The 9518-nt window shown below is 38.7% G+C and overlaps 1 pseudogene; it reads right to left on the reverse strand.

Annotated features, from left to right (window-relative positions):
• Positions 1-2209: 2209 nt before the first annotated feature.
• On the reverse strand, positions 2210-2998 carry LOC125104368 (tubulin polyglutamylase complex subunit 2-like; annotated as a pseudogene).
• Between the last annotated feature and the right edge of the window lie 6520 nt (positions 2999-9518).

The raw sequence follows: 9518 nt of genomic DNA on the forward strand, positions 1-9518 counted from the left end.
TGTTTCGCTGAAAAGGAATAAAAATAAAATAAAATAAACTGTAAAAGTAAAAAAAAATAGAGTGGATAAACTTTACTTCAAAGTTAGTTTGGGAAGTGAAGTAAAGTTTATAACACCTGGCCTGGAACATAATTAGAACTAAATAAATATTATTTGTTATTTTATTACTTTGGAACTTAATAATGACAAAAACCATTAATTGAGAATGACTTAATCCACAATGGGACTGAACTGATCTCAGCAAACACACTCCTACCCCACATATATATGTATAAGTATAATGCATGTATGTGTGTATGTACATACACATTTTAAAAGTTACCAATAATAAGTTTTTGGCTAATATTGTTTCAGGGACCCCAAACCACCCTCAGGTTACATGATTCACTAGAAAGATAGAATTAAGACAACTATTGTAATCATGGTTCTAATTTATTATGGCAAAAAGATACAGGTTAAATCAGTAAAAGTAAGAGTTACAAAAAGAAGAGTCTAGGAGAGACAAAGCATGAGCTCTCAGTTTTCCCTCTCAGTGGAACTGTTTAGAACAAGGCTCATTTTTCCCAGCATGATGTATAGAAACACATATAAATTATTGTAAACCAGAAACTCTGCCTGAAGCCAGAGCTTTTATTGAGTTTGGTCATGTAAACATAAAATGCTCTTGCACTACTCAGTCTCCATCTACTCCGGAGGTAAAATATATATATAAAACATGGCCCAATGTCTCCACCATAAATCACACTGTTTAACATAACCTCTTTCGTGAGGCCCAAGTCCCCAGGTATACAAAGACACTCTTGTCAGGCAGCCTATGACAAAGCCTGCTCCCAATATCAGTTTCTTTAGAATGTGCAGGGATTGAACACCTCAAATATACCATTAACTTTTACAACATCCTCCTGAGGCTTGGTTTAGGTGCTTAGCTCTCCTACAGGAAAAAAAAAATCATAATTTGTTTCAGCATATAAAACATATAGAATAGCAACATATAGAATAGCACTTATATAACATATAATCAAATACTATCTGTACAAATATGTTTAACATTTGGAGAAGCCAGGGTGGTTTAGGGACAGATTTAAAGAAACAACTAATCCATCTGTATCAGTCTGAGTTCTCCAGAGAAATACAGCAAATAGGATTTAAACACACACACATGAGTTTATTACAAGGAATTGATTCACACTAGAATGAAGGCGGGCAAATGCCAAATTCTGCAGGACAAGGTGGATACCCAGGAGATCCAATGGTGTGGCTAAAGCCTGAAGGCCAGGAGGCTTGAAACCCAGGAAGAACCAATGTTTCTGTTCAAGTCTGAGGCAGGAAAACAGCAATGCCCCAGTCAAAGATCACCGGCAAGAAAAGATGAGAACATTCTCTCACTCAGGGTCAGCCTTTTTAGTCCCCTCAGGCCTTCAACTGACTGGATGTAGGAAGACCACATTATGGAGGGCAGCCTACTTCACTCAGTCTCCTTATTTAAATGTAATTCTCATCCAAAAACATCACAGGACTGCCAAGAATATATTTTTGGAAATAACAAAATTTATAGGAAATTTTTAAAAAGAAGTGAAGTGAGAATTACTTATGAGAAAATAAAAAGAACATATACAATTATACCTCCAAGAATTTTCATGGAACATTATGACCCATCAAATTAAGGCATCCACATTCTCGAATGAAAATGAAATCTGAGAAAGGGCAGCATGAAAATATTCTAATATAGTGCTGCCCAACAGAACTTTCTGTGATGATGGAAATGTTTCATTATCTTTATTTTGTCTAATACAGAATCTATTTGCCATTCACAACATGGTTAATGCAATTGAGGAACTGAATTTTTAAAATTATTTTATTCATATACTTGCCAGAGAGAGAGAGTGAGGTAGAGAGAGTACAAGCTGGGGGAGTGGCAGGCAGAGGGAGAAGTGGGCTCCCCACTGAGCAAGGACCCCCCAGTGCAGAACTCTATCCCAGGACCCCAGGATCATGACCTGAGCTGAAGGAAGACACTTAACTGCCTGAAACACCCACGCATCTCAGAGGAACTGAATATTTAATATAAATAGCCACATGTGCCTAATGGTTACCAAAAGAACAACATAGTTCTAAGACCACATGGGTCAAAATCAGTGGTTTCTTCTCTAGTCACTGCTGACATCTTTAGAGGCTTGGGGGTAGAAAGAGAGGAAAACTCTTAACAGAGCTATTTAGCTACTGAAGCAAGTTCTGAAACTCTCCATAACTGGACGGGTCTGTTCCTTTTGGGGATTAAGGTCTTGTTCTTGCTCTTGTACACTTTGTTGGGCCAGCTTGTTCATGAAGGAGTTGGTCTCTTTGAGCAGGTTTGTGTTGTAGGTGATGGGTTTTTACATGTTAAACCATTTCTTGGCTTGAGGCTAATGACATAGCTGATGAAGTCATACTACCATTGCAGCATGCCTAGGTGCATGAGGAGCATGTAAAGATATCTGAGAGAAAATTCCGATATAATGCTTTGTGAAGGTTCTCTGGCTGGTTCTCACTGGCTTCAAGTGCATCATATTCCAGGTCTACCACAGTTGCTTCAATAGAGAGTGAAAACACAGAAGACTGGTTGAGTTGAGTCAGTTTTGAGATACTGTTAATTGCCATGCTGCCTAGTGCAATGGTATGCTCATGCAGTTTCACACTCCACGTCATGTGGAAGCCATCGGTCATCTGGTAAAAATTCTTCACATCCTTATGTAGCACACAGTTAATTTTTGTTTCCATGAAGAAATCAGATGGCATTCAGTGGGTGACTTTTCTATCCTAGTCACTTCTGTCACACCTGGGAAAGATTCTAAGATGCCTATGATCCAGAGTCAGCTTCTCCAGGTATGGCTTGCTGCAGCCTGGGTTTGTTGTCTCCTCCATAGCTTGCTTCTTGGTCCTCTTACAGCTGGGACAGTGTGGGGACAGAGCAGGAGAGTGGGGCCATCTGGAGGGCTGGCTGCCCCAGAGGCTGGGACATCAAGTTCATGTTTTGCTGGGAGTTGTAGTGCTGGGCTCCTAAGAGCACCCTAGGGCAGAGATGAGGGACTTGGGCTGCTTTGGAATGAGTAAGTCTGTGGGGTGCTCATTCTGTGACCCCAGATGCACTGCACCTTGCCAAGGGGACACAGCATCTCCTCCCATGGACCCTCCTACCCACTCCTAGAATAGTATTTTACAAGAGACTCACTTTATTTTAAAATATTTTTATTTAAGTATAATTGACAATGTTACATTAGTTTCAGGTGTAAAACATAGTGATTTGACAAGTTTATACATTATACTGTTATGCTATGTTCATCACAAGTGTAGCTACCATCTGTTACAATACATCTCTATTACGTTATGATTAAGCTGTGTCTTTTATTCTAATGACTTACTCATTCCATAACTGGAATCCTGTATCCCCCACTTCCCTTCACCCATTTTTCCCATTCCCACACTGTCCTCCCCTCTGCCAGCCATTGGTTTGTTCTCTGTATTTATAGGTCTGATTATGCTTTTTATTTGTTTATCATTTGCTTTGTTATTTATATTTCACACATAAGTGATGTAATATGGTATTGGTCTTGCTCTGACTTACTCTACTTACCATAATACCTGCTAGGTCCACCCATGTTGTCACAAATGGCAAGATTCCATCCTTTGTATGGCTGTGTAATATTCCAGTGTGTGTGTGTGTGTGTGTGTGTGTGTGTGTGTGTGTGTGTGTGTGTGTAATCAATCTATATCTCAAATTTTTTTTACCCACTCATCTATCGATGGACACTTGGGTTTCTTTCATATCTTGACTATTGTAAATAATGCTGCAATAAACATAGGGGTGTATATATCTTTTTGAATTAGTGTTTCTGTTTTCTTTGGCTAAATACTGGAATTATTACATCATACGGTATTCCTATTTTTAATTCTTTGAGAAATATTATTGCATTACCACCAGCAGAATAGGAGGGTTCCTTTTCTATACATCCATGTAAATTCTTGATATTTCTTGTCTTTTTAATTTTAGTTATTCTGACAGGTAGAAGATGATAGCTAAGGATACATCTAGACTAAAAGTGAAGGGATGGAGAAGCAATTTTCATGCCAATGGGCCTCAAAAGAAGGTTGAGGTAGCTATTCTCACATCAGAAAAATTAGATTTTAAACTAAAGACTGTAGTCAGAGATAAGAAGGACACTACATAATTCTTAAAGGGACTATCCACCAGGAAGATCTAACAATTGTAAATATTTATTCCCCCAAATAGGAGCAGCCAACTATGTAAGACAACTGTTAATCAACATAAAGAGTCATATTGATATGAATACATTAATAGTAGGGGATTTTAACATGCCGCTCTTATGAATAGACAGGTCACCCAAGCAGAAACTCAATAAAGAAACAAGAGCATTAAATGACACATTGGACCAGATGGACCTCAAAGATATAAATAGAACATTCCACCCTAAACAACAGAATACACATTCTTCTTGAGTGTACATAGAACTTTCTCCAGAATACACCACATACTGGGTCACAAATCAGGACTCAACCAATACCAAAAGACTGAGATTATTTCCTGCCTATTCTCAGGCCAAAATGTTTTGAAACTGGAACTCAACCACATTGAATTGAAAGGAATTCAAACACCTGGAAGTAAAGACCACCTTGCTTAAGAATGTTTGGAACAACCAGGAAATCAAAGAAACTTAAACAATTCATGGAAATCAATGAGAATGAAGACACTTTGGGCCAAAACCTATGGGATACAGCAAAGGTGGTCCTAAGGGGGAAATACATAGCCATCCAAGCCTCACTCAAAAAATTATAAAAAATCCAGAATACACCAGCTGTCTCTACACTTTAAGGAACTGGAGAATCAACAACAAACTAAGACAACCTCACATGCAAAAGGGAAATAATCAAGATAAAGCAGAGATCAATGAGATAGAAACTAGAGATACAACAAAATGCATCAACAGAACTAGAAGCTGGTTTTTTGAAAAAATCAATTATATCGATAAACCATTGGCCAAACTAATCCAAAAGAAAAGAGAGAAGACCCAAATTAATAAAATTGTGAATGAAAAGGGAGAGATCATGACTAACACCAAGGAAATAGAAACAATCATCAGAAATTATTATCAACAGTTATATGCCAATAAGTCAAGCAACCTAGATGAAATGGATGCATTCCTGGTAACCCAAAACTTCCAAAACTGAATCAGGAGAAAATGACAACCTGAATAGATCAATATCTAATAACAACTTTGAAGCAGTGATCAAAAACCTCCCAAAAAACAAGAGCCCAGGACCTGATGGATTCCCTGGGGAATTCTACCAAACTTTCAAAGAAGAAATAGTACCTATTCTCCTGAAGCTGTTTCAAAAAACTGAAGCACAAGGAAACCTTCCAGACTCTTTTTATGAAATCAGCATTACCATGATCTCCAAACCAGGAAAAGACCCAACCAAAAAGGAGAATTGCAGACCAATATCCCTGATGAATATGGATGCCAAGATTCTCAACAAGGTCTTAGCTAATAGGATCCAGCAGTACATTAAAAAGATTATCCACCATGACCAGGTGTGATTTATCCCTGGGTTGCAAGGGTGGTTCAACATTTGCAAATCAATCAATGTGAAAGAACAAATCAATAAGATAACAAAGAAGAACCACATGGTCCTCTCAATTGATCAGAAAAAGCATTTTATAAGATACAGCACCCATTCCTGACTAAAAAAACTTCAAAGAATAGGGATAGAGGGAACATTCCTCAACTTCATAAAACCTATCTATGAAAAACCCACAGTGAATATCATCCTCAATGGGGAAAAGCTGAAAGCCTTCCCTTTGAGATCAGAAACAAGCAAGGATGCCCACTCTTGTTCAACATAGTATTAGAAGTCCTAGCAACAGCAATCAGATAACAAAGAGAAATAAAAGGTATTCAAATTGGCAATGAAGAAGTCAAACTCTCTCTCTTCACATATGACATGATACTTTATATGGAAAACCGAAAAGACCCAACCCCCAAACTACTAGAACTCATACAACAATTCAGTAATGTGGCAGGTGACCAAAATCAGTGTACAGAAATCAGTTTCTTTCTATACACTAACAATGAAAATACAGAAAGGAAGATTATAGAAAAGAATCCATTTACTATAGCACTAAGAACCACAAGATACCTGGGAATAACCTAACCAAAGAGGTAAAGGATCTGTACTCAAGGAACTACAGAACACTCATGAAAGAAATTGAAGAAGACACAAAAAGATGGAAGACCATTCTGTGCTCTTGGATTGGAAGAATAAACATTGTTAAATGTCTACACTGTCTGGAGCCATCTATATTTTCAATGCCATCCTGATCAAATTCCACTGGAAATTTCAAAGAGCTGGAGCAACAATCCTAAAATTTTTATATAATCAGGAAAAAAAAAGAAAGAAAAATATAGGGATATAAAGGGATAGACTATGACTGTAAAAGTGAAAATAAAAAAAATGTTTTTAAAACGGAGTTGATAAGTTTTTGAAAAAGAAGAAAAATGTTAAAAAGAAAAAGAATAATAAAACTTTAAAAAAATTGAATTTGAAAGACTAAAGAATCATGGGGAAAAATAATGAATTCTATGTGCTGTATTCCCCAAGCACTGGAGGTTTGCAGTTCTCATGGATTGGTAAACTTGGTCTTGGCTGGATGTTCTTGCTGATCTTCTGGGGGAGGGGCCTGTTGTGTTGGTTTTTGAATGTCTTTGGCCCAGGCAGAATTGCAACGCCCTTGTCAGGGGGCCAGACTAAGTAATCTGCTCAGGTTTGCTCTATGTGTCTTTTGTTTCCTGAAAACTTTCCCTGCAATTTTAAAGGATGAGAATGAAAATGGTGGTTGTTTCAGGCATGCAACACTGTTTCAAGTCCCTAAACCCAAAGACTCCTGCAGTGCACTCTCAGGCCACTACTCCCGGGGAAAAAAGGGGTCTCCCCAGTTCTGCTGCTTGTTGGGCTCCTGTGTGAAAAGCAGTGGCCCAACTGTGATATCCATGGTATCTCACAACCCTGAGGTGAGATCCCACTCCTGGCTAACTCTTTGTAGCTGACTTTCCTCTTCCAATACCTGGGAGCTCCACTGCAGTCAGGTTCACCTGTTCTTCCTGTGACCCTAGGGGTCCTGAGACCACAGTGTTCCAGTGAGGGTTCCATCTCCACCCCTCCAAGACCATGCTTAGCTGTCTGAGTGACAACCTTCACCATAGCAGACTTCTAAAATTTCCATTTTTGTGCTCTGCTGTTCCATCACTTGCTGGTAGCAGCCTTATGGAGGCTCCCTCCCCCTTGTGGTCTATCTTCCCATATATCACCACAGATTCACTTCTACACACCTCTTACCTTGCAGAAAGTGGTCGCCTTTCTATTTGTAAGTTGCAGCTATGCTTTTCTTCAATCTCCAGTTGAGTTCATAGGTGTTCAGAATGCCTTGATAGTTATCTAGCTGAATTCCTGGGACCAGACAATTTTAAGGTCTCCTACTCCCCTGCCATTTTGGGCTCCACTCCCCAAAGCCCTTGTTCCTTTGTTCATCTGCTTAGATGATCTGTCCATTTCTGTGAGAGGGGTGTTGAGGTCCCTTACTATTGATGTGTTATTATCAATGTGTTTCTTTACTTTGGTTATTAATGGGTTTATATAATTGGCTGCTTCCACGTTGAGGACATTGATATTTTCAATGGTTGGATATTCTTGAGGGATAGACCCTTTAATGTTATATAGTGTCCCTCTACATCTCTTACTACAATCTTTGGTTTAAAATCTAATTTGTGTAATAGGAGGATTGTTACCCCAGCTTTTTTTGATGTCACTACTATGATAAGTTGTTCTCCACCCCCCTTACTTTCAGTCTGGAGGTGACTTTAGGATAAAATGAATCTCTTGTAGACAACATATGGATGGCTCTTTCTTTTTTATCCAATATGGTACACTGTGTTTTTTGATTGAAGCATTCAACCAATTTAAATGCAGATTGACTATTGAAAGATATGAATTTAGTGCCATTGTATTAACAGTAAGGTTCCTATTTCTATAGATTGTTTCTCTTACTTATGGTCTATGTTACTCTTGAGCTCTCTCTTCACTTATGATATCTGCCTTAATATTTCTTGTAGGGCTGGGTTTGTGGTCACATATTCTTCTAGTTTCTTTCTGTCCTGGAAGGTCTTTATCTTTCCATCCATTCTGAATGACAGCCTTGCTGGATAAAGTATTCTTGGCTGCATGTTCTTTTCATTTAGTACCCTGAATATATTTTGCCAGTCCTTTCTGGCTGCCAGGTTTCTGTGGATAGGTCTGATGTCCATTTATTCTAATCCTTTTCAGGGTGCCCAGGAAGAGAGCTGTCACCCCATCAGCCTAGCTCACAGTTTATGACTACCAAGCTGAAAGTCACTCCTGGGCTCATTGACTGGACCAGTTTTCCTGCTCTGCTGCTTGGGCACTCTATTGTTTCAGGAACCCCTGCTCTTTCTGTGTCTCCTGGGATCCTAAGACCACAGTGACCCGCATAGAATTCTGCCCTTTTCATCCCCTGAGCTCCTTTCAGAAAGTGATGTTTCTCACTGGACCAGATTTCTAAGTGTTCTGATTTTGCATGCCCATGTTATGTCACTTTCTGAGTATAAGTGATCTAGAAGATAGGCTGATGGAAAGGAAGGAAGTTGAGGAAAATAGAGAGAGACAACTAATAGCTCATGAATAAAGACTTTAAGAATTGAATGTTGCCTTGAAACAAACCAATGTCAGAATTATTGGGATCCCCGAGGGCTTGTGGAGAAAGAGAGGGCTAGAAGGTATATTTGATTTTTTTAACGATTTTTATTTTATTTACTTGACACAGAGAGTGCAAGTAGGGGTAGCAGCAGGCAGAGGGAAAAAGGAGAAATAAGCTTCTTGACAAGCAGGGGGCCTGATGTGGGGAATCATGACCTGACCCAAAGGCAGATGCTTAGTGACTGAGCCACACAGGCACCACTAGAAGGTATATTTGAACAATTCATAGCCAAAAACTTTCCTAATCTGGGGAAGAAAACTAGCATTCATGCCCCAGGGGCAGAGAAGAGCCCTCCCAAAATCAATAATAATAGATAATAATAATAGATCAATACCCCAACATATAATAAGGAATCTTGCAAATCTTAGAGAAAAAGACACTATCCTGAGAAAAGTTAGGGAGAGGAGGTTCCTTATGTATAGAGGGAGAAACATCAGAATAACATCAGACCTATCCACAGAATCCTGGCAGGTCAGAAAGGACTGGCAAGATATAGTCATGGCATTAAAAGAGAAGAACATGCAGCCAAGAATACTTTACCCAACAAGGCTGTCATTCAGAATGGGAGGGGAGATAAAGAGTTTCCAGGACAGAAAAAAAAAATAAAAGAATATGTGACTACCAAGCCAGCCCTACACAAAATATTAAGGGGTATACCTTTATATTTATATTTATATTATTTATATTTATATTT

The sequence above is a fragment of the Lutra lutra genome, chromosome 7 (genome assembly GCF_902655055.1).
Source record: "Lutra lutra chromosome 7, mLutLut1.2, whole genome shotgun sequence".
Lineage (NCBI taxonomy): Eukaryota > Metazoa > Chordata > Mammalia > Carnivora > Mustelidae > Lutra > Lutra lutra.